This window comes from Leopardus geoffroyi, chromosome B1, assembly GCF_018350155.1.
Source record: "Leopardus geoffroyi isolate Oge1 chromosome B1, O.geoffroyi_Oge1_pat1.0, whole genome shotgun sequence".
NCBI lineage: Eukaryota > Metazoa > Chordata > Mammalia > Carnivora > Felidae > Leopardus > Leopardus geoffroyi.
This window is the reverse complement of record NC_059327.1, coordinates 9,999,485-10,025,014: the sequence shown is the minus strand read 5'-3', so window position 1 is coordinate 10,025,014 and position 25,530 is coordinate 9,999,485.

Below are 25,530 nucleotides of genomic sequence, written 5' to 3'. Positions count from 1 at the left end.
AAAGATGTATCATGAAAGATGATATACTTAAGCAAAACAAATATAAGTTAAAATATTGAAAATCTGTGTATGAAGAACTTAGCTTACTCTTGAGGTTATTAATGCCATTATAAGACCAAACAAAAGTATATACCAAAGAATTAAATACTAAAAACTTCTTAGAAAAAATATAAAGAGAGAAAGGCTTATCTTATTTACTGCTATAAAGACTGTACCTAGAAAAATATTTAGTACATTATAGGTGGTCACTAAGTATTTGTTTAAGGAAAGAAAGAATGAATAAATATATATATTTATATGATATATATATATATATATATACACACATACACGATATATATGTAAATATATATGTATCTTAAATACAACAGTAAAAATCAGAGTGAAAGCCTAAAAGGTCTCAGGGTGTTCACACATACTTAGAAAACTGACACAGTGAATATTATCTAATCACAAATAGGTAAAAATGCAAAAGTTTTAGACTTTAGAAGGTTGTATTTAAAAATAAAGCTATTTTTGGGGTGCCTGGGTGGCGCAGTCAGTTGGGCATCCGACTTCACCTCAGGTCATGATCTCACAGTTCATGAGTTGCCCCGCGTCAGGCTCTGTGCTGACAGCTCAGAGCCTGGAGCCTGCTTCGGATTCTGTGTCTCCCTGTCTCTGGGCTCCTCCCCCACTCACACTCTGTCTCTCTCTCAAAAGTAAAGATTAAAAAAAAAAGTAAAAAAAAAAAAAAAAAGCTATTTTTCTTTCTCTTCTTTTTCTTTTCTCTTAGCTGTTTTCTAAGTTCTAGAAATAGCTTGATTTTAACTTTTTGATCTTAGTCTTAGGAGTTATGATAGCAAAATAAGTGACTACAAATCTGTGCCTTCTTTAAGGGACTAGTGCCTAGATTAATCAGATTTTCGATACTTACAAAGAAATTGTGTTCGACAGAGAAGAGTATTACATATTGGATCTTTAAATAGTAGATAGACTTGGCTGGCAAGTGAAGTGGATTCTCTGGACTACATTGAAATCAGTATTTTCAGAAATGTGTTTAGGGGAAAGTACAAAATATTTTTAAACTGTATGTGATATAAATTGTTTCTGTATAATATCTGGATATAATTAATGTTAAAAAGCCGTAATAACCACTGAAGACCCTGAAGAGAATTGACAGAAAGGAGCAAGAAATATTATTAAAATTTAATTAGGTCAAGTGATTGGGGGAACCCATCTATTTCTCAGTAAAGTTGAATTTATTGGTGTAGAAAGAAAAGAGGCTGCTTGACACGAAGGGAATCAGAGCCCTGAGATAATCCCTGCAATTCTTGAATTGATGAAGAGACATCCACATTGACTTGTCAAAAAATCTACACTGACAAGGGTAATAATATTTCTTAGCTTTTTTTCTATTATTGGTCCTTAAAGAAATCACATAATACTGCAAGTTAACAGCACATTGATAAGTTTCCATACTCAGTACCTTATGATACTAACAAGATGGCAAAATTCTTAACTTCTTCTTTGGTGTATTTTGAAATGTCTTCCTTGAATATTTTTCTTCTTTGTTTATTAGTATACAAATGCTTTTTTTCCATCAGAGTCTTACCAGCAGAATTTTCCAGTATTTTTAGTGATTACTTATTGCCTAATGAAGTTTTGTAAATCCATTTGTATCTCAAGATTTAGATGATGAAGTAAGTCATCTATATTATAAATAACATTTATTTATTTAGATAGCTCATTATTCTAATATATATAAGCAGCGTTACAGTCTCATAACATAGGAAACAAAGCAAATAGAATTTTATAGACGTGTAACCCAAAATTAATTTGCTTGTATTACTCAAGGCCTTTTAGAGTATACATTTTAGAGTGATATTTCATGGGACAACTGAGATAAATAGAATACAAGGATTCTCATATTCTATATTTGTAGTATAATAAAATTTGTGATAATAAATCTTAAAAGTAACTAGTCTTTCAAATGCCATGTTCAGTAAAGTGTTCTTTTGAAGAAATTAAAAACAAACAAACAAAGAACAACTTCCTCATCATCATTTTTACTGATCATATTTTTAGCCTAAACACAATTTTAGGTATCTCACTCCAGATTAAAAAAAAAAAAAATCTATCTATCTATCTATCTATCTATCTATCTATCTATCTCCATGGATTCATTTCCCATAATAGTAAGTCTATCTTATTATCCTTTGTGTGTTTTCTTGCTCTAATTCCTTCTTATTAAGAAATGTGCGAAACTGGAATTTGGTAACTCCTTTCCATTGCTTTAAACGATAATTTAGTGAACATACCAATTTACTAAACTTCATTCATCATCCAACTAGAAAAGAAATCCAGTTATACTCAGGTGACTCTGATCATTTCTTCATTGTCTAGAATTTTATATATAGATAGATACAGTTTATTCCTAATTTGAATTCTATATGGATGAACAGCTATATGCTTGTAAGTAAATATTATTCATACTTGACCAGAAACACCAAAATAGTATGTAAAATCCTATCAGTTCTTTATATATAAAGAATGGTAGCATGTTAGTATTCCCATGTCTTTACTTTTTTTTTAATTTTTTTTTTTTTTTAACGTTTATTTATTTTTGAGACAGAGAGAGACAGAGCATGAACGGGGGAGGGGCAGAGAGAGAGGGAGACAGAATCGGAAACAGGCTCCAGGCTCTGAGCCATCAGCCCAGAGCCCGACGCGGGGCTCGAACTCACAGACCGCGAGATCGTGACCTGGCTGAAGTCGGACGCTTAACCGACTGCGCCACCCAGGCGCCCCCATGTCTTTACTTTTAATTTTGCCCCAAGGCTCATGCTTAGGCCTAAGCCTTTGCACAAAATGCAAAAATCTGTTTCTCAGGACCACATACACAATAGTGTAGACCACTTATTCCTACTTTAAACAGTGTTCGGTCTCATTGCTTAAGGCATTATGTTATCTTTGTTTAAAATTATTTACTTCAGGGGCGCCTGGGTGGCTCAGTTGGTTAAGCGTCCGATTTCGGCGCGGTTCGTGAGTTTGAGCCCTGCGTCAGGCTCTGTGCTGACAGCTCAGAGCCTGGAGCCTGCTTCGGATTCTTTGTCTCTCTCTCTCTCTGCCCCTCCCCCATTCATTTTCTGTCTCTGTCTCAAAAATAAATAAACGTTAAGAATTTTTTTAAATTATTTCAGCCTACTGTATAGTATCATTCCTGATATCTTTTTTAATCAAAACTATATCTCCATACATGTATATCATATCCACTGGTCTTTTTTTTATATGAGATATTACTGTTTACTCCATGTATCCAGACACCAGGATATAATGGTACATTGAGGCCTTGGGCAAGTCACATAACCCTTATGAATATCAGCTGTCTAGTATGGTAATACAAAAATCTCTGGTTTATCTTAAATTAGTTTATACAATAAGAATAAATCATCCAATATTGCACTAAGGATATAGTATTCAATAAATATCAATTTTATTCCTTTGCTATTCATTGTAGTTAATGGATCATCTGTTCCTTATGTATTAAGATGTTTGGAATATATTTAGAAGATATTAGCTACCAGTATAATGAAAAAAGTTGACAAATAAAGATGGATGGTATATAGAAAAAAATAAATGAAAAAGATTATGTGCATTTAATTTTCTACACACGATTCATTGTCTGTTTTGTTGTCAGTGGGCTTTAACTGCACTGAGTTATAAGCAAAACAGTACAATTCCTGGGCCCTGTGATAAATCAAATGAGAACTAATTGGAATGTTCTATGTACATGATGAGTAGATTACTTATATTCAAAGAATAAGGATTTAATGGCACAAATTAAAACTGCACTGATTTATATTTTCTGTTTATTTATAAACATTAGGTTGTTATAGTGCATATTTATGATTGGTAGAACATTAAGTTTGAATTGAAAACTGTCATAATACTGGTTCTACTGCTGAAGAACTCATGGATGCTAATAGGTAAAATTCTGGTAATCAGAATTATTATTCAAGGACAATGACATTGAAAGTTAAAATATATCTTAAAATCTAAAACCCAAATCCTTAAATATAAAATATACTAATCATAACACAAATTTAAATACATTATTTTATTAAAACACAGATAGTTATTATATATAGAATATTTTGTTTTAGGTATAACTTATTTTGAATTATTAATTAATGGAATATTTAATTAGTCAGAAAAAAATATGTGCCCAGTATATTCCACATAAATAGTGTTGGTACAGTATAGACAGATATTATTTTAATTAATATTTTGCCTTTTTATGACCTTCATTTGTAATTAATGTAAGAAAGAGCAATAAATAAATAATGAGAAGGAAGACTTTCCATTATCTCTTTTTTATTCTTCTAAAATGTCAAATTTAGTGTATTTAAATGAATGTAAAGAAATATAATTTTTACAAATGTTACAATGTCTATTCTGTTGTTTCTTACAAGTAGTTTTTTTTCTAATTTTTTTAAAAATTTTTATTTATTCTTGAGACAGAGAGAGACAGAGCATGAACGTGGGAGGGTCAGAGAGAGGGAGACACAGAATCGGAAACAAGCTCCTGGCTCTGAGCTGTCAGCATAGGGCCCGACGCGGGGCTCGAACTCACGGACCGCGAGATCATGACCTGAGCCGAAGTCAGCCCCTTAACTGACTGAGCCACCCAGGTGCCCCATCTTGCAAGTAGTTTTATATTACAGTGTTAATAAAACATGGATCTTTCCCTATTTTACAGAAATTACAATATTTGTCAGTATGCAGGTGGCACTGAGCAGCTCTACTCCACAAAAGATTTGCCAGCATAATGACAAGAATTTCAGATAGTAATTTTTTTAGTGAAACAAAAGCTGAAGTTTAATAAAGTAGTTGTTTTTGAAAATATATAAGAACATATGTTGTCCTGAAAACAAACAATCTGAATTATGTTCTTACAGGAGTATTAAGGACGATTATGGTGTTTAAAATAAAAATGAAATTCTGTAATTGCAGAACTATAAATACAGAATATCAGGTGGAGAATACAGGTGTGTTGACAGCTGTGAAACTCAATAAAATAAATTTCAAAAAGCAGCAAATACTGGAAAGAATCTTGCCAAATACATGTACAGACACACACACACACACACTCACATATTAAGGTATTTTATGAGTGTCTGTGTGTAAAATGGACTCAATGTGAAGCCTTCATGCAAAAACTTAAAATCTAAGTTCTTTGTGTACAGAATATTACTCAGTAAACTCATTAGTATTGACGTATTTAAGGATTATTAGTTTTTAAACTTTATACCTATCTGCATTTATTTTACATTTTTATAAATATTTCATGAAAATACATTATTTTTTTATAGAGGATCAGTATCTCCAGAGTGTATCATAACAGTTTTTATAACTTCTTCTTATTAAGCATGGGATTTTTATTATTTTGGGCAGCCACATATTTATTTATACATACATGTACATATATATTTTTATGTATGTATTTTCATAAAATGTTTAATATATAGGGAGTCTAAAATCTCTTGCTACTTAGGATTATAGAACATACATTTGACACATTTGTGTGCATTTTGATTCTTTTCTTTGTAGAAATGTATACAAGTAGCTGGAAGCCCAATGTCTAATTTCTTTAAGTCTCATAGTTAATATAAAGTGACTCTGAAAATTTTCTACGTATATCTTTTCAATACATTTATATTTAATTTTTAAAGCACAATTCATAAATCTTAGAAAGAATAGCTATGATTAATTCATGCACAATTTGGTACTCTACTCTGCAAATATTTTATAACTTGATACAATGATCTCTTAATGCTAATCTAGAGTCTATTTCTTTATTGTATTAGTAACATATCATCCTGTTATTTATATTTCACTCAAGAGAAAAATAGCTTCTATAGTATCTTTTGTAAAAGTGTTTTCTACTTTCTTGTTGTAGATTGCTAAGCTAGAAGTGAAACATATTTTCTTTTTGATAGAATACACCAATTTTCATATTAACATAATACACTTGCTGTAAAGTACAAGTTCTTAAAATGATTGCATTTTTATTTATATAATTAATGTAAATGGTAATTTCTCATAATGCTGTTTCCCAAGGGATGTAAATACTTTGTGAATGTAGTTTCAATAAATACAAGTGTTAAACTAAGGCAGTTTCTAAAACTTAGTTATAAATTAAAGAATAGAACAAAGACTCACATTCTTAGGAGTGGAATATATGGTGATTGCTATTACTTATTCTTTTTTAACATGGAGATCACAGTGAAGAACAATGAAGATTATGTTTAACCATTACCTTTCTTGGTTTTCAATAATTTAAGATGCTTTATATAAACAGCTTTTATACCAAATAGAAAGCAGTAATTAAAATTTTCCAAGTCATATGTTCTTACGTTGGTTAAAATATCAACAAAATTCTACTCATGAAAAAATTTTTATAGACATTAGCATTCAGTGCTAACATGGGATAAATCTCATGTAAAATAATTGGTATATTTAGACAATCCTGAGCTAAACTGAGCCTTGGTGAAGGGAAGATGTGGAAAAGAGCAGTTCTTATGATGTACAGAAAAGCCCCAATTGCAGAGAAAATCAATCTGTTATCATACTATTTGACTTAAAGTCCATGGTATTACTTTTCCTTAAAAAAAAAAAAAATATATATATATATATATATATGTATATGTATATGTATATATACACACACACACACACACATATACATACATATTTATATGCATATATGAGTCAAATGTTTCAACAGTTTCATTGATTCTGCTATTTTTTTAGTTATTTCAAATAATTTGCTAGAATTTGGTAAAGACATATGGAAATGTTATATCAGGTCTTTTTTTTTTTTTCAGTATATGAAATTTATTGTCAAATTGGTTTCCATACAACACCCAGTGCTCATCCCAAAAGGTGCCCTCCTCAATACCTATCACCGACCCTCCCCTCCCTCCCACCCCCCATCAACCCTCAGTTTGTTCTCAGTTTTTAAGAGTCTCTTATGCTTTGGCTCTCTCCCACTCTAACCTCTTGTTTTTTTCCTTCCCCTCCCCCATGGGTTTCTGTTAAGTTTCTCAGGATCCACATAAGAGTGAAAACATATGGTATCTGTCTTTCTCTGTATGGCTTATTTCACTTAGCATCACACTCTCCAGTTCCATCCACGTCTGGGATGGAAGAAGAAGAAGAATGCTGGTGCAATTTTGATTGGGATTGCATTGAATGTGTAGATAGCTTTGGGTAGTATTGACATTTTGACAATATTTATTCTTCCAATCCATGAGCAGGGAATGTCTTTCCATTTCTTTATATCTTCTTCAATTACTTTCATAAGCTTTCTATAGTTTTCAGCATACAGATCTGTTACATCTTTGGTTAGGTTTATTCCTAGGTATTTTATGCTTCTTGGTGCAATTGTGAATGGGATCAGTTTCTTTATTTGTCTTTCTGTTGCTTCATTGTTAGTGTATAAGAATGCAACTGACTTCTGTACATTGATTTTGTATCCTGCAACTTTGCTGAATTCATGTATCAGTTCTAGCAGACTTTTGGTGGAGTCTATCGGATTTTCCATGTATTGTATCATGTCATCTGCAAAAAATGAAAGCTTGACTTCATCTTTGCCAATTTTGATGCCTTTGATTTCCTTTTGTTGTCTGATTGATGATGCTAGAACTTCCAACACTATGTTAAACAACAGTGGTGAGAGTGGGCATCCCTGTCGTGTTCCTGATCTCAGGGAAAAAGCTCTCAGTTTTTCCCCATTGAGGATGATGTTAGCTGTGGGCTTTTCATAAATGGCTTTTATGATGTTTAAGTATGTTCCTTCTATCCCGACTTTCTCGAGGGTTTTTATTAAGAAAGGGTGCTGAATTTTGTCAAAGGCCTTTTCTGCATCAATTGACAGGATCATATGGTTCTTATCTTTTCTTTTATTAATGTGATGTATCACATTGATTGATTTGCGAATGTTGAACCGGCCCTGCATCCCAGGAATGAATCCCACTTGATCATGGTGAATAATTCTTTTTATATGCCGTTGAATTCGATTTGCTAGTATCTTATTGAGAATTTTTGCATCCATATTCATCAGGGTATCAGGTCTTGATATACCCAGAGTCAATTTCTACCATAGCATATCAATTTTTTACTATAGCTCTTCAATTTGTCAAATATTAGTTTTAAATAAAAATGATTTTTTTTTATTTCTTTAAAACTTCAGTGTCTATATTTTTACTTTCCTTTATGATTATTGAAACATTTATCATAAAAAATTGCATTTGAAGAGAATTAAGTCAGTATTTTTATGTGTGAGATTAGAAGGAAACCTTATAATAGATGGATTAGGCCCCATTAATGAAAGGCTGGGGATCTTAGTTACAGTCTTCAAATGACATCGGTGTGCCTAAGCATAACATTTTGTAAAAGTTAAACTTAATAGCTCATATTTTTGCAACATGAAAAAATTGTGGAGATGGGTAGTGACGATTGTTGCACAACAATGTGAATATACTAAATGCAAAAGAACTGTATATTTAAAAATGGCTAATTAGGTATTTTGTTATTTATATTTTTGACCGTTAAAAAGTAAAGGTTATTATTTGAAAATTAAGCTTTTATTGGATAGTGTCACTCACATGCCATATTGAAGACGCCTATCCACGATCAATTTTACCTTTGTTTATCAGCTAGCTTGTGTTTTATTACCCTATGTAGGTCATCCTTAAAAAAACAAAAAAAAAGCTACCTGGTAAAATTATCTTAAATTTTGTAAGCAAATTACTTATAAATCTTATTGCCATATTTAAATATGCTTTCATTTGGATCTTCAAGTCTATCACCTTCTCTCATTGTCATTTTTTAGAATTCCAGTTACATCATTTTCCTTTTCCTTTGCTTTCCTTTTTTATTCACATCAGGTACTAATTTCTTTCTGTCTTTTCTATACTCTCTATTCTGTAAAGATACATAAGCTCTTTCCTCTGCCCCCAGGCTTCTCTCTTCCTTTAGTTGCCTTATATTCTGCCTATTTGTCTCCTAGGACACCATTTCCCTTCTGGCAGTTAAGCATTTCAATTCTTAGAGTTTGCATTTTCTTTGTCCTAGTTTTCTTTAACTCTCTCTATCTCATTCCTACTGAAACATCAGGCTTCTCTTCATTGTTTTCATTTTGAGAAATTATTCTCTTCTCTGCTAATGTTCCTTTTTCCAATTGACTTGAAAACCAGACCAGCCCAGAGGATGTTTTTGAAAGAGGGAAAGATGACGGAAGAACATCTTTGACGTATCTCTCTGCTTCTCTTCGATTTTATCAGATGTATTGATTATATTGTGATGGCCTACTTTGACGTGCCTATATTGAGGCTACCCTTGAAACCACACAGTCCCTTGTCCTCATTCCCCTCCCTTTAATACTTAATGAAGTCTTGTTTATCCCTCTTAGGCACAAAATCTTTGCTAATTAAGATAGTTAGGAAGTTAGCATGCACACTAGCTAAGGGAAGAGGCATCAGATTTCGGCATCTTGGGGTCAAATTTTGGTTCTAATATATTCTTATTAAGTGAACTTGAACAGATTAATCAGTGTCCTAGTTCTTAGTACACTTTTTTCATTAAATGGTCATAATAATGCTCAGATAAATATTTTGAAGATGAAATCAGATGTTCAACTAAAATCTTTAAAACTAGACCTAGTCTTTGTCTGGTCACGCTTCTATAACAAAATATCAGAGACTAGGTGCCCATAAAGAAGAATTTAAACGGTATTTCCCACAGTTCTGGAGACTGTAAGTCCAAGATTTGGGGACCACTAGACGTAGGATCTGGCGAGAGCCCACTTCCTGTTTCATAGATGGCCACCTTCTTGCTGTGGCTTCCCGTGGCAGAAGGGGTAAAGGAGCTCTCAGGGTCTCATTTATAAGGTCACTAATCCCATTTGTGAAGTCTTTACCTTCATAACCTAAAAACTGGCCAAGGCCAACAAACAACCACACTGGGGGGTGGGGCTCAGCATAGGAATTTTGGGAAGACACAAACATTCAGTTTAGAGGAACCATGAAAAACAAAAATCCATAAACATTTATTATCATCGTGATGTTGTTATTGTTTTATTATTTGTTATTATTGTATACTATAGCAGAAATTCTATGATATACCTTAAAGTTATACTGTAAATGATTTAAACATTTTAAATAGAATACTTTAAAGGTCACATCTGTTCATCACATATAGGACTCCATCGGGGTTTAAACAGTCAAAAATTTTATTTTATTCTCTTTATTTTCTTTTTTGAAAATAATCTCTGCATCCAATGTGGGGCTTGAAACCATGGCTCTGAGATTAAGAGTCTTATATTCCACCAAGTGAGCCAACCAGGAACCAGCAATCCAAAATTTAAAAAATATATAGTATTTTATTATATTTTTAATCTTCATTTATTTTTGAGAGAGACAGAGCGTGAGCAGGGGAGGAGCAGAAAAGAGTGGGAGACACAGAATCTGAAGCGGGCCCCAGGCTCTGAGCTGTCAGCACAGAGCCCAGCGGGGGGCTTGAACTCATGAACTGTGAGATCATGACCTGAGCCGAAGTCGATGCTCAACTGACTGAGCCATCCAGGCGCCCCCCAAAATATATAGTATTTTAAGTTCATTCACAATTTTAAGACAAAATTATGTATTTGGGCCATGAAAAATATTTAGAACTATCAAAAAATTAGAAAATACTTCAATAGTCTATGGCCATACCACCCTGAACATGCCCGATCTCGTCTGATCTCAGAAGCTAAGCAGGGTCGGGCCTGGTTAGTACTTGGATGGGAAAATACTTCAATAAAAAGCACCCCTTTTTTAGTAAAAGCTAAAACTTGAGAAAAGGAAAAAAACTTTTACTTTTCCACACAGTGTATGAGGTGTATAAAACATTCTACCTATTATATCACTTTGATATTAAAATCAAGTCAATAAAACAATTATCAAAATACTTGTGACTAAATAAAATATATAAAATGTATATCTCAAAAGGTAAGGAAGAAGTTGAAAAAGGGAGTTTAAAGGTAGCTGCTTATAAAGGAGGGTTGCTTATAAGAGAAGTTGAGGTGATATTGATATGTCAGTTACCACCATTCTGAAGGAAGCGCTGAGATGTTAGGGTCATGTTGACCCTTCTGTCTGTAAGTACTCCCATAGAATTTACAGTTCATCTCTCCCAGATTCTAGTGTGTTTCTATGTCACTGTTTGCAGCCCACTTTTAATAAGTAATAACATAGAGTATATAAAGTAATTAATTTAACCATTGTCTGTTGATAAGATTTTAGGATTGTGAACCTCTCTTGTTATTCAACTATCTGGTATGTTTGCTATTTATTTTTGGTAAAATTCTTACCATCCCAGACAACTTTGAGAAACTGGCCTACTGTGTAGCAGTTAGAATATTCCATTAGTGCTGCTAATCATATTAGCTTTTACCCTCCCCCTGGGAAATAGGAATTGCAAATGGGCTTGTTCTAGATTGTGAACAACTGATCAGATTATCCTTCCTAGATTTTCAAACCTGACCTGAAGCACAGCAACAGAGCTGGAGTTTAGTTGGGTGAACATGATGAAAATGTATGAGTTCCTTTTGCTGGGAAACATAATTATTTTTTAATTTTTAGATAAAGTTTTATTACAAGAAAAGACACAAATTATAATTGTACAGATATATGTGTCTCACTGTTTGAACATATCTGTGTCACTCACATTCAAAAACAGTAAAACTTTTAAGAATTTTTAAAGTTTATTTATTTATTTTTGAAAGAGAGAGCACAAGTGAGGGAGCGTTAGAGACAGAGAGAGACAGAGAGACAGAGACACAGGCAGAGGCAGAATTCTAAGCAGGCTCCGCACTGTCAGCACAGAGCCCAGCAAGGGGGCTTGAACATAAGAATGATGGATCATGACTTGAGCCTAAATCAAGAGCCGGATGCTTAACTGACTTAGACACCGAGGTGCCCCCTCCAAAATAAAACATTTTACCATAGAATCTCCTACTTTTTCCAATTTGCTCCAGACTTTTATGTAGGTACCAGTGAAGGTCCCAATGACAGATTACATAATTCGCCCAAATTCACTTAATCATAACATATTAGAATCAGAATTTGACCCCTGAGAGGCCTGACTGTGATGCTTCTCTTAACTAATATGCATGCTGCCTTACTAATTATCTTAACTAACATAATTTTTACATTAAATCTCTGACATTGAAGTTAGTTTTTTTTTTCTTGATTTGCTTTAGATTAAGGTGTTGATAATCTATGGGAAATGTTTCAGACCGGTCTTAAACATTTTACCTAAGAAAAATAAAGCAGTGTTTAAAGGGAATATACAAGAGTTAATTAAGTATAGATAGTAGAGGGATGGGAGGAAAGAAGCGTGTTGTTCCAAGGGTACAGTCAGTGTAGGCTAGTCAAGGTGGGCCATCACATTGAAAAACATAGGTCCAACAAAGCTCACTATACAGTGGTATGGGATGTTTGTCTTCAGCATTTAGCACTATCAAAAGAATTCTCCAAATTGATACTCCCATGAGCAGTGTTTAAGAGCTCCTGGTACTTCATGGCACCATGTAAAATTAGCATGTTTTGTCCTTATAATATATATGTGTGTATGCATATGTATATATGTATATATATTTTATACATTGAGATATGTATTCATTGTTTTCTTTTGCACTTTCCTGATGACTAGGTTGGGCACCTCTTCATATATTTTTAGAATTTCCAAAACTTCATATATGAAGTACTTTCCCCAATGTCTGCCCATTTTTTTCTACCACGCTTGTCTGTATGTTAGTTATCTAAAGGAATTTGCATATTCTGGATACAAGTCCCTTGCTAGTTACTGTGTTATAAAAAATGTGTTTCTTTGGAGATTGTGATGAAAATAATTTTCTAATTTTAACCTAATTAACTTCATCAGTCTTTTCTTTTATGTCAAGTGTTCTTTGTGTTATTTAAACTTTCTAAAGGCATGAACACATTTATATATATATATATATAACACCTTTATATATATTTACCTTTCGCAATGATATCCTTGGTCAGTTATTTTTATATAGAGAACAAGGTAGATGTCACATTTTGTCTTGTTTTGTTTCCCAGTATGGCTAACAAGTCGACTCAGTAGTAATGACTGAAAAGCCTAATCTTTCCTGTGTGTCCCGTGGTTTTACCTTCATTATAAATCATAATCCAGCAAGTGTGGCTCTGTTTAGGGCCACTTTATACACTAATACCATCCAATATATTACTGACCTTTCTAATAAGTTTTGATGTCTGGAAGTCAAAATTCTCCATGTTGGTCCTTCTTTAAGATCTTCTTAGCGCTTCTGAATCCTTTGTATTTCAATAAAAATAATCTCATTAATTTCCCTATATAGGCAAATGTGCTGGGATAGTCATTGGGATTTCATAGAATGTAAAGATCAACATGGGTAAAGTTGTGTCCTTTGTAATATTGATTTTTTTTTAAAAAAAATAAGCATAGTATATCCTTCCATTTATTTGAGTCTTCTTTACTCTTTCTCTTACTTTTGAGATAAAGGATTTGTAGCGGTTTCATTAAACTCAGTCCTAGAATGTGGTGTTTTTGATGCTTTCAAAATAGTAGGTATATATTTTCTTAATTATTTTGAAATATATTGTTGTTTAGAAATAAAGTTCTTTTGGGGCACCTGGGTGGCTCAGTCAGTTAAGCGTCCAACTTCGGCTCAGGTCATGATATCATGGTTGGTGAGTTCGAGCCCCACATCGGGCTCTATGATGACAGCTCAGAGCCTGGAGCCTGCTTCAGATTCTGTGTCTCCCTCTCTTTCTGCCCCTCCTGACTCACATTCTCTCTTTCTCTCTCTCAATTTTCTGCCTCTCAATAATAAATAAATAAAATTGTTTTTGTGTATCTACTTTGTATAGTATGTTTGCTAAATTTGTTTATAAATTCTAATAGATTATGTTTAAAATTGGAATGTTTATTTTACATTGTATCTGTTGCAAATAATGCCACTTTATTTATTACTAATTAAAATATATTTATTTATTTACTTATTTATTTATTTTTGCTTATAACACTGGCTGAAGCCTTCAGCATAATGTTAAATAGGACAGTAGAAGGGATTATAGTGGATATCAGTATGTCATTTCTGATCTCAGAAAGAAAACATTTAAATTTTCATCATTTAGTCTGATGTTTACTGTAGGATTTTTGGTAGTCCCTTTAATAGAGAAATTTTCTTCTGGTATTTGGTGGACAAGAAATTTTATGAAATGTCTGTTGGATTTTATAAAATAGACTTTTTCTAGCTCTATTGAAAATACTACATGTTTTTTTCTGTTTGTATTAGCTTCTATTATGCCTTTTTTCTTTTTAATTCTCTTAGTATGGAAATTTACAAATTGATATATGAATATTAAACCCATCGTACATTTCACTAATTAGACTTTACTACTCCTTTATTGTTTCAATAAAGTTTATAACATGTACCCTAGTTTATTTTTAGTCTGATATAATTAAATGTGCACCTACGTTGGTTTGATATATTTTAAAGTTTTACTGTTTTTCAGAAAAGAAAATAATCTTCGAATAATTTTGTTATCTATTGCCACCCTGAAATTTAAGTGTGGTGTATGTATAGGACACACACACACACACACACACATATATATATATATATATATATATACACACACACATATATATATACATGTATATATGTATATATATATGTGTATATATATATACACATACACACATATGAATATATATATATTTATATACACACACATACATATGAATATATATAAACACATATATGTATATGTAAACATATATATGTATACATATTATATACAGTCAATATTTAGATTTATCTGTATGTTTATATTTGATATCACTTTTAATTGTTTGTCTTCAACTTTCATTTTGAATCATTTTTCTTCAGGCTGAATGTTGATGTTCTTTTTATTTTATTTTGGTGTAGATCCACTGGAAACAATTTTTCCAAGTTACTGTGTTTCTCAAATTTTCCGTTTGCTTCAATTTTGAGAGATATTTTCACTGAGTTTGGAATACTGGGTCTTAGTTTTTCTGTTCCAGCACTTTGGAAGAAACAGCCAACTATTGTACAGTTTTTATTAAGAAAGGAAAAGCATTGCTGATGTATGAAACTGCCTTGCACCTACAAATGCGAACTGGCCTAACACTCACAGCTGGGCCATGCAGTTCTCCCTCTTGATATAAACGTTGATTTAACACCAACATCATAAAAGTCACAGTGCAACCGTGAAGTGAAGCAAAAATGACCCCTTCGTAATTTTGTCCAAGCTCAGGCAAAACCAGGGACACTGTAAAACCTGCAAAACACCAACCAAAATCCTCTTGTCTAATATAAGTGACTGCTTTTTTTGACTGATTGACATCTTTAGTCCCACTTACTCTGCACATAGCCATAGTCTACCTATTTTTGGTAAAATAGATATCATACTGGAATATGATACTAATTTGTTTACTCTTTTATGTGTTTCAGATGGATATCAAAAACAGAAACTTTATTTATTGTCTACATTGTCAAATTCCCACAGCCTAAGAATAAGTCTAATACATAGAAGGCACCCAGTAATAATTTATTAAAGGAATCAATAAAAATAAACTCCTGTTTCTTTAAAGACTTGCAATTTTCAGTATATAGAGGATAAAATCTAAATTCCATAATGTGCTGTGGATATGGAGATCTCAAACCATCCCTAGGTTTAGGGATTCACTAGCAGGACTCAGAAAAGCTGTGATGCTCGCAGTTAGGGTTTTTACAGTGGGAGCCTACAGACTAAAATCAGCAAGGGTAAAGATACAGGGACGAAGCCCAAGAGAAACCACAGAAACACACTTAATTCTCACGACAACGATGTGTGACAACACACAAGATGTTGCCAACCAGCAAAATTCACCAGAGCCTTGTGGTCCAGAGATTGATTGCTGTCAGTAACATAGGTATGCAAAGTCCATTTGACTAATGTCAACTACTTAGATAACCCGTGTTGGGCTCTATGGTAGAAGTACAGAGCCTGCTTGGGATTCTCTCTCTCTCTCTCTCTCTCTCTCTCTCTCTCTCTCTCTTTCTGTCTTTCTCTGTCTCTCTCTCTGCCCCTCTCCTGCTTATACTCTCCCTCTCTCAAAGAAAATACAATTTTGAAATGAAGCGAAAATGGAGAAGCATAATGTTCCTATAATAGCTTTGTTTTTTCTCTTCATCTCTGTAATTTGTAACAAGCTGAAAACCGAACCAAAATCCTAAGCAGTCTGGAGGATCTAAGTTTAGTTTGTTCTCGTTCCCGTTATTTTTCCGTGTCTGTCCATAGATGTCTCAAATGACAGGAAATATGACATCGAGTGATGGGTGCAACGAGGGCCACAAAGCCTCTTGGCCATACTCAGCTGAGCTGCTGCGGCATTAGTCGAGTTACTGTGGTTTGCATTTCATTGCCCATGCTAGAGCAACAGTTTTAAATAGATGACTAGATTATTTCTAGCAGACATTATTTTGCATGACATAAAATTTGTTTCATAATTTAGGAGAGTTAGATATCTATCAAAACAGCAGTAATAATGGAATGGCAACAGAATGATAGCACCCATCAGTTTTCTCTGGTGAAGCTATTGGCAGTACATTTTATCGTAGAAAGTGTCTTCCATCAAGACATACTTAAAGGTTTCTTTCCTGAGTGGCCACTCCTTTCTTTCCTAAATTGGTGTATATTTTAAACCTTTTATAAGTCTTTTGGGGCAGGAAAATAAATTACTTGATGACAGAGATAAATCAGTCAGTTAAGGTGCATTCCCTTGGCCTGTCTTTCATCTGAAGCGTATCATTTATGGAATTATTAAAACCATTGCTATTGTGTTGGCCCCTTTAATGTTCAAAGTGAGTTTTGTATAAATCTTTCTTTGGGGTTTCTCTTTCATTGCTTCATATAGTTGAAGAAGATATTGATGTTTAGTTTTGCAAAGACTTTCCGATTCTTAGCTTATGTCATAAATCTTATATTGCATGTTTGGCTTTTCACTTAGACACAAAGCAGTGTTTGTTCTGTGCCTTGTAAACTTATCCTCCCAATACTTCGTATTCTCATTCCTGTGTGAGACTTATTGAACTCTGTCCACGGTACTTCACGTTTCTTGGTAGATGCATGGTATTTCAGTGAGGTTGGAACTAAGTTGACATTGCTGTATTCTGGCTAATTCAAGAGCACTATTACTTTCTTCAAAATACCTAGCCTATCACGTGTCAATGTTGAGTTGACACTTGAGAGAATGTAAACTGCTGAATTATCTTCATTTCATGTTAAAATATTTTTATTTCACTATGCTGATGATTTAGGAAGAAGATATTTCCTCCTTCCAAGGAAGAGCTTAAATATTTCCAGCTCAATTAATGTGAGTGCTCATTTCAGAGAACAATAGCTTCATTAAGGGAAAACTTCGCAGGTTATTTTAGAAAAAGTATTGTTAGAATACCTTCATAATAATAAACAAACAAACAAAACTGCCACATCCTAAGAGGTTTGGGACTCTTGGCACTCTCAGTTTTTACTGAAGAAAATAGGCATTAAAATTTTTACATTTATTTATTTATTGACTCTCACACCCACGTTGTTGTTGCTACTAATTGCTGCATTTAGTCCCTAGGGATATACTAATGAAACATTTCATTAACATAATAGAAATACAACCAAGAAAATAGTCTGCTTCCTTCAAAGTAAAAAGCTAATTTCCTATATATGTCTCAAAAGGGAAACAAGAATAAATGGAAATTGTGACTTGCCAAATGCTAGACGGATGGTTACAGTCTATCATGGGATTTCTGAAGCTCACAATATTGGAAATGTTTATAACACAGCCAAAGTCATTTAATTGGTTAAATTACTTTACAAAAGATCAGGAAGTAAAATTCCCCAGGCACTTTTACTATGTAAAAGAAGTACCTTGGGAATTAAACCAATAATTACCATTCATGCAAGATTTGAGGAACCAAAGGAAAAGCACAGATTAAAATAGGAGATGTGTTGGGGCTCCTGGGTGGCTCAGTCAGTTAAGTGTCCAACTTCGGCTGAGGTCATGATCTCATGGCTCCTAGGTTCAAGACCTCCATTGCGTTGGGCTCTGTGCTGACAGCTCAGAGCCTGGAGTCTGCTTTGGATTCTGTGTCTCCTTCTGTCTCTGCCCCTACCCTGCTTATGATCTGTCTCTCTCTCTCTCTCTCTCTCTCTCTCTCAATATAAATATTTAAAAAAATTTTAAAAATAAAATATAAGATGTGTTGCGCTCAGGCTATCTGTATCTGTATGTAGATTGGTGCACACATATATATCACATATATGTTTGATACATGATTGTATGCATATTTTAAGAAAATAATTAAGCTGAAAAGTGTTCAGAATACAGTATTTATAACTTCCAAATTGGTGCTTAAAAATCCCAGATGAAATGTTTTTGTTATGAAAAAAACATTATATCTGGGGAATTTAGTCATTTAGCATTTATACACAGGTATATCTGTCAATGTTCAGGTGATTAGTACAAATTGATTTTAATACATTTATAATATAGTTTTCTGAAAAATTTCCCCAAATATTACAAATACACATATATTTGTGTTACAGATATAATATCAAACTTCCTTTTGAAAACAACATTACAGAAATGCAAGTTGTTTATCATGAAATTGTTAAAATGCAGTGGTATGTTTCATTGGGAAAGGAATGATCATCCCAAAATTTCCAATAAATTAGAATTTTTGGTTAAAACAAGTAAGTGTGTTTCAGAATTTAAGCATAGTTTAGTTTTATCATACCAAAGCTATATAGTTTTAAATAAATTTGTCAAAATAAGCCATAAATTTTAATTTTAGTATATGGTTTGAAAGTTTATCAATGAAAATGTAGTGAACATATTTGCTTCTGTTCCAAATGGAGTAACAGGGAACACAATTAGTCTTCTGCAGGAAACACCCAAAAACTGGGAAAAATATAGACAACATTGGTTTTTCATGACACTAGCATCGGTAAATGAAAGCCAGCAATACCTGAGAGAGAACAAGTTTAAATGAACTCCTGTGTTTGCCCAGCTTATTGCTCCAAGAGGGTTTCCAGGTGATGAAGGGAAACTCATTAGGATCCCAATGGACTCCCACAGTAGCATAGTTGGAGTTGAGAGTCTCGAGAGACCAAGAAGGCACCAGGGAGGTAGAGAAGATCATAGTTCTGAAGATGTCCCTCAAGAATTGAGCAGTGTAATGATCACCATACATACGGGAAGAAAGTACTCAAAGCGGGGGGGGGGAGGAAATACTTCTGAATTTGATTAGAGGTAACAGTGCCTGGTGATGTAAATGTTTGTGAATAGTACACTTTTTCTCTAACCAGACTGTAAAGTCTCAGGATACACAGAGCATTGGCTCAATAATGATGTATAATTAGCTCTACACTCAATGGTGTTCCATCAAACCATAACAGATCCTGGAAGTATTACAGAAAAAAAATCAAAATTTTGAATTAACATAAATTAGTACAAAATAAAGTGCAAGACTCTTTGTTGGAATACAAAACTCTCTAGCACCCCACCCATACTAAGAAAATAATCTCTTATGTCCAATAAAAATTAACAGCAATGGCAAGAAACAGAAAAGTAAATCATAAGATGAGAAGATTCAATCAAAATAGACCCAGTGTTGAAACATATGTTAGAATTATAAGACAAAGATATTAAAACAGTTATTTTTACTGCATTGTACGTGTTCAAAATGTTGAAACTAGACAATGAAAACTGCATGATGCTTCGTGGAGACATGGAAAATATAGAAAAGATCCAAACTAAATTCTCAAAATGAAAACTTCAAAATGTGAGATGGAAAATTCACCAGATACATTTAATTACTTATTAGACTTTACAAAAGAAAATATTAGTGAAATTGAAAATGCAATAGAAACTATTCAAAATGATAGAAACTATTCAAAAAGAGAAAAATAAAATAAAAAATATTAAAAGAGGATATGCAAGTTATGTGACAACCTTAAACAAATTTATATAATATTATACATATTACATTATCATATATTTTTGTATAATATTTTATATATTGCATATATAGTATATATTGTATATATTACATTATATATGTATAATGTAACATATTATATATTATAATGTTATTTTTTTTTTTTAATTTTTTTTTTCAACGTTTATTTATTTTTGGGACAGAGAGAGACAGAGCATGAACGGGGGAGGGGCAGAGAGAGAGGGAGACACAGAATCGGAAACAGGCTCCAGGCTCTGAGCCATCAGCCCAGAGCCCGACGCGGGGCTCGAACTCACGGACCGCGAGATCGTGACCTGGCTGAAGTCGGACGCTTAACCGACTGCGCCACCCAGGCGCCCCTATAATGTTATTTAACTGATTATAGTTCCCAAAGGAGAGAGGAATGGATAAATATTTTTATAATAAGTAATGATGGAAAATTTCCTAAACTGATGAGATCTCCTTGGAAAGAAAACGTTCATAGACATTAATTTTCCAGTACTTTTCATTTTAAGACTAATAATGAAGGATATCATTAATTAGGTCTCTCTTTTATGATTTTCAGGTGTATTTAGGTCCATACACCCTTAGTCTTTTGATGAGAATAAATCAAGTAATTCTAATTATGTAAATTTGGTCTCATCCTCTAAGGACACACTAAAATATGCTCTCAGGTAACATTGAAATTAATAAATTAAATAATTAAATAATAATTACATTTCCAGGGAACTTACCCTTAAATGATCTTAAAATTGATCATTTGACTTCGAGCTGTGAATTTTTCCACCAAAGCAAATACCTATGCCAATATTTAATTTTAACTAATACTCATTGAAAGAATCATATGGAAGACTTTTGAGTCAATAGTTTTTGTAAATGAGTTAAGGAATGTGGGTGAAATTGATGAGGGGTTGGGTGGATGATGATAATAATTGTATCATTTTCTTAGTTGCTGATTTAGTCAATGCTTATCCTCCGCCATTTACCACATGTACATTATATCATTTAATCCTCATTTTAGGTGAGTGGCAGTGTGGAGATTTAATCTAGACCCATATTTTTCTTCTTTAAAAAAATATTTATTTATTTATTTATTTATTTATTTATTTATTTAGAGGAGAGACACATGGGTATGTGCAAGCTGGGGAGGGACAGAGAGAGAAACAGAGAATATCCAGCAGGCTCTGTGCTGTCAGTGCAGAGATGGATGGGGGGCTTGATCCCACAAACATGAGATCATACCCTGAGCTGAAATCAAGAGTCAGATGCTCAACTGACTTAGCCATCCATGCACTTCTAGACCAAGATTTTTCTATGCTAAACTCTGAACAATGTCACTATTGTATTTTGCGTTAGTAGAAGTATCAGTAAAATATCAGTAATTTTCATAGATAAAGAAGTAGCTTACCATTGCTTTTAAATTTTTCTCCTCTGCTTTTATTAAAGTCTTTTAATCTTTGTTCTATGAGAAATATCACTCTAGGGGCGCCTGGGTGGCTCAGTCAGTTAAGCATCCGCTTCGGCTCAGGTCATTTTTAGTTCAAGCCCTGTGTCAGGTTCTGTACTGATAGCTCAGAGCCTCGATCCTGCTTCAGATTCTGTGTCTCCCTCTCTCTCTGCCCCTCCCATGCTCATGCTCTATCTCTCTGTCTCTAAATAATAAATAAACGCTAAAAAAATTAAAAAGAAGAAATATCACTCTAATTCTTATGAAGATATATAAACTTTTGTAATATGTATTATGATTCTTTATAGATGGTTTTGGAATATGTTAATGCCCTGCTATAATAGGTTTTTATGAGTATTTATAGAAATTGATATGTAAATTAGTAAACTTTATCTTTCAGGAATCCATCACTTAAGGTTACATGTACACTTACTAATTTATTTAATTCCTATGTCTCTTTGTGTGCTGTGTACCTTCCTCCAGGTTATTATTCTGATTCTTGTTTATGCTTCAGTATTTGGCATGGGTTTGGCTTTTGTCATTCCAAAATTCTCATTTTTCTTATTAATTAATATAAAGACTAGAAACATGATTTTCCTCAGTGTATATATAGAGTGTATTTTTTTTAAGTATAATGGATATACAGTATTCTATTAGTTTCATGTGCACAACATAGTTATTTGACATTTGTATACATTGTGAATGCATCACGACAGTAAGTTTAGTGAGCATCTGTATGTGTATGTATGGTGAATACAAAGCTAATTCATATTGACTGTATTCCCCATGCTGTACTTTATGTCCTTAAGACTTACTTATTTTATAAGTAGATGTTTATATCTCTTGGCCCCCTTCATCCCTTTTGCATCACCCATCCCCAGCAGCAGTCTCCTCCTCTGACCACCACCATCTCTGTTTCCTGTATCTGTGAGTCTGGGTTTTGCCTCATTTTTTTTACTTGCTTATTTTGTTTTTAAAAGTCAGGATAAAATACTAGAATGTAATAGGCCATTATTCTAATTGATAATAACACAGAGGTAGCTACTTGTGAATTCTTTTTCTTAGTGATATCTAACAACATGAAACATCATGGAATTCTACTTATTTTCATTTTCTAAATCATTCAAATCTGGCTCTTTTGTACATTGAACATACAACACAGTATCTTTGTCTACTTACTTAAGACTTTACCATATTCTTCTTCAAAGTGTACTTTATGCTATTAGAATTTCTAAACACTTATAGGGTAATATGCTTGATGTGTTTTGGGCAAAGCACTTTTATGAACTGACAGGTTCAACTACTTTTTAAAATTATTACGGTTATTTTAAAAATAATTCCACCTAACATGACAGAAAAAACATTATAATACTTTAACAAAAGAAATGGTTTGTTCATATTTAGCTCAATTTTAGTGAATATTTTTCATAGAACTTTCAACAAGATGTCCACCAAGGGTATCAGTTCTTAACTGTAGTGGTATTGCTTTTGGTGAGCATTAGTGAGATGAGTTTCAAGTTATCTTACTTTTGGAAAAAAGTACATTCACTTGTATTCCCATGATAACTTAATACCAGTGAATGTTGCAGTCATGTTTTCATACATGAGAGTATAAGGGCTGAGATTAGTATTCACAAAATATAGATAAAAACTAAGTTTGTTGAAGCATGGGTGACCACAGTTACATTTATGCCTTCAAAGAGAGGTGACATTAATTATCCTCGTGCTTGTAAATTATCATCATCCTCATTTTTTGTAACTGACAATCATGTGTATGCACTAAAGAAGAAGGAAAGGGTAGATGAAGAAAACAGTAAAATTATACATGTGCGATGAATTACCAAGAGGCATGGATATGTATATTTTTTAGCAACACTAAAAAGCTGCCATAACCAAATTAAAAACAAACCACAGTGTAAGTGAAAGTTCCAAAACAGAATTTATGTCAAATTCTGTAAGGCTGTTAATAATATTTATTATAATTCTGAACATTATTTGCCTGTGTGATTATTCTTTAATAATTAACATAGTTCATTGGGCACCATAAATATTACCTTTGGAGTAGTGCTAGAAAATACATATGAAAATTAGTTTAGCTGTATTTTTTCTTGTAGACTGGTACTGTTAAGAATTTAATGAGATTTACTAAAGTTACAATGAAATATACATAGCACTCTGCATCTAGTAAGGAAATGATTCTAACCTACCTTCCCCAAATGTTTTATGGGGCCATGTTGTAAAATGAAGGCATATCTCTGGAGGTATCTTGCAGTCAGGATAATTTTTTATGTTTAGTTATTTGTTTTTGAGAGAAGGAGAGAGAGAGAGAAAGAGAGCCAGTGCATACGTATGAGAGGGGCAGAGAGAGAGAGACAGAGAGAGACAGAGAGAGACAGAGAGAGAATCCCAAGCATACTCCATGCTGTTGGTGCAGAGCCCAATGCAAGGCTTGATCCTGTGAACCCTGAGATCATGACCTGAGCCAAAATCAAGAGTCGGGGACACTTAACTGACTGAGCTCCCAGGAGTTTTGCAGATATATGTGGCTGAAAACTGAAGGCAAGGTAACAGGCAAAATCCCAAGTGGTATTCAACAGTCTTGATGGGAGTTATGTAGTTTTTAAAGCACAGTATACTTAAGGACCAAACTGAAATTATTCTTATGCATGCTAATGCTCACATGATGTAATTTCCCCAAGGAACCCTATCTGGTAACAATTCTAGCATCATTCCTGCCAACAGAAACATGGCATCACATGCATTTTCAATATGAAACCTAATTTCAAAATTTTAGTGTAGGAATATGATTCATATTACACATTTTGATGAAAGCTAATGTCTTATAGGTTTCAGGAATGCCCTTTCCAAGGCTTCTACAATTGAGGTTCAGGCAATTTAGTTTCTATAATTTTTACTGCTATTGTATTTAAATCTCAGCTTCCATATTCATCATAAGGTCCTCCATTCTGTATGGTTAAGCTTCCCTTTTAGCAACTTTTCATTGCTAAAAATATATCAGTAAGCATTTAGTGTCCATCTCTGTAAGTAAATAATAACAATGAACAGGAAGGATGTAGAACAATGTTTACAAAGTTTATTGTCATCTGGCTCTCATCAGGTACTCTATTAATAACACTATAGTTTGCTCTCATCTCAGTACCTAGTCAGAGGTTGGCCTTGGAAATTTACTTTCATTAATAAGGATGAATCTAAGAAGATTATTTCTGTAAGAATGTGCTGTATTCTTTCTCTATAGGGATATTCTAAAGGCTGCTGTGGCTTGGCCATTTGTTATTTGGGTAGAGACTTAAGTTCATCTCCCACTTGCCCAGTTGTATAAAGAATGTTGAGTATCACCCTTCAATGATGTTGCCCCATTCAGGAAATAGAGGAAGAAGACAAGTGAGATCTGCCATTGACTATAAAAAGTCACAAGTAAGCAGAGCATAGCTAGTAGGTAGCAGAGGTACCCATGAAATACACAAGTTCACATAGCAAGAGAAAAAATAACTGTGCAAAGACCAAAGTCCTTTATTTCAACGCTTTTTAGTTTACAGAAATTTATGAGTTAGAAGGTGCAAAAACTTGTATGGCAAATTTATGAGTGATAAAGTTTTACTGAAAGCTGTTTATGAGCCCTTAGAACATTGGAGTTGAAACATATGTCAAGGTTAAGTTTAAATTTTTTTTTTTTCCAACGTTTATTTATTTTTGGGACAGAGAGAGACAAAGCATGAACGGGGGAGGGGCAGAGAGAGAGGGAGACACAGAATCGGAAACAGGCTCCAGGCTCTGAGCCATCAGCCCAGAGCCCGACGCGGGGCTCGAACTCACGGACCGCGAGATCGTGACCTGGCTGAAGTCAGACGCTTAACCTACTGCGCCACCCAGGCGCCCCTGTCAAGGTTAAGTTTAAATTCAGTAATCAAGATGAAAATATTTTCTTATCAAATTTATCCTTATAAGT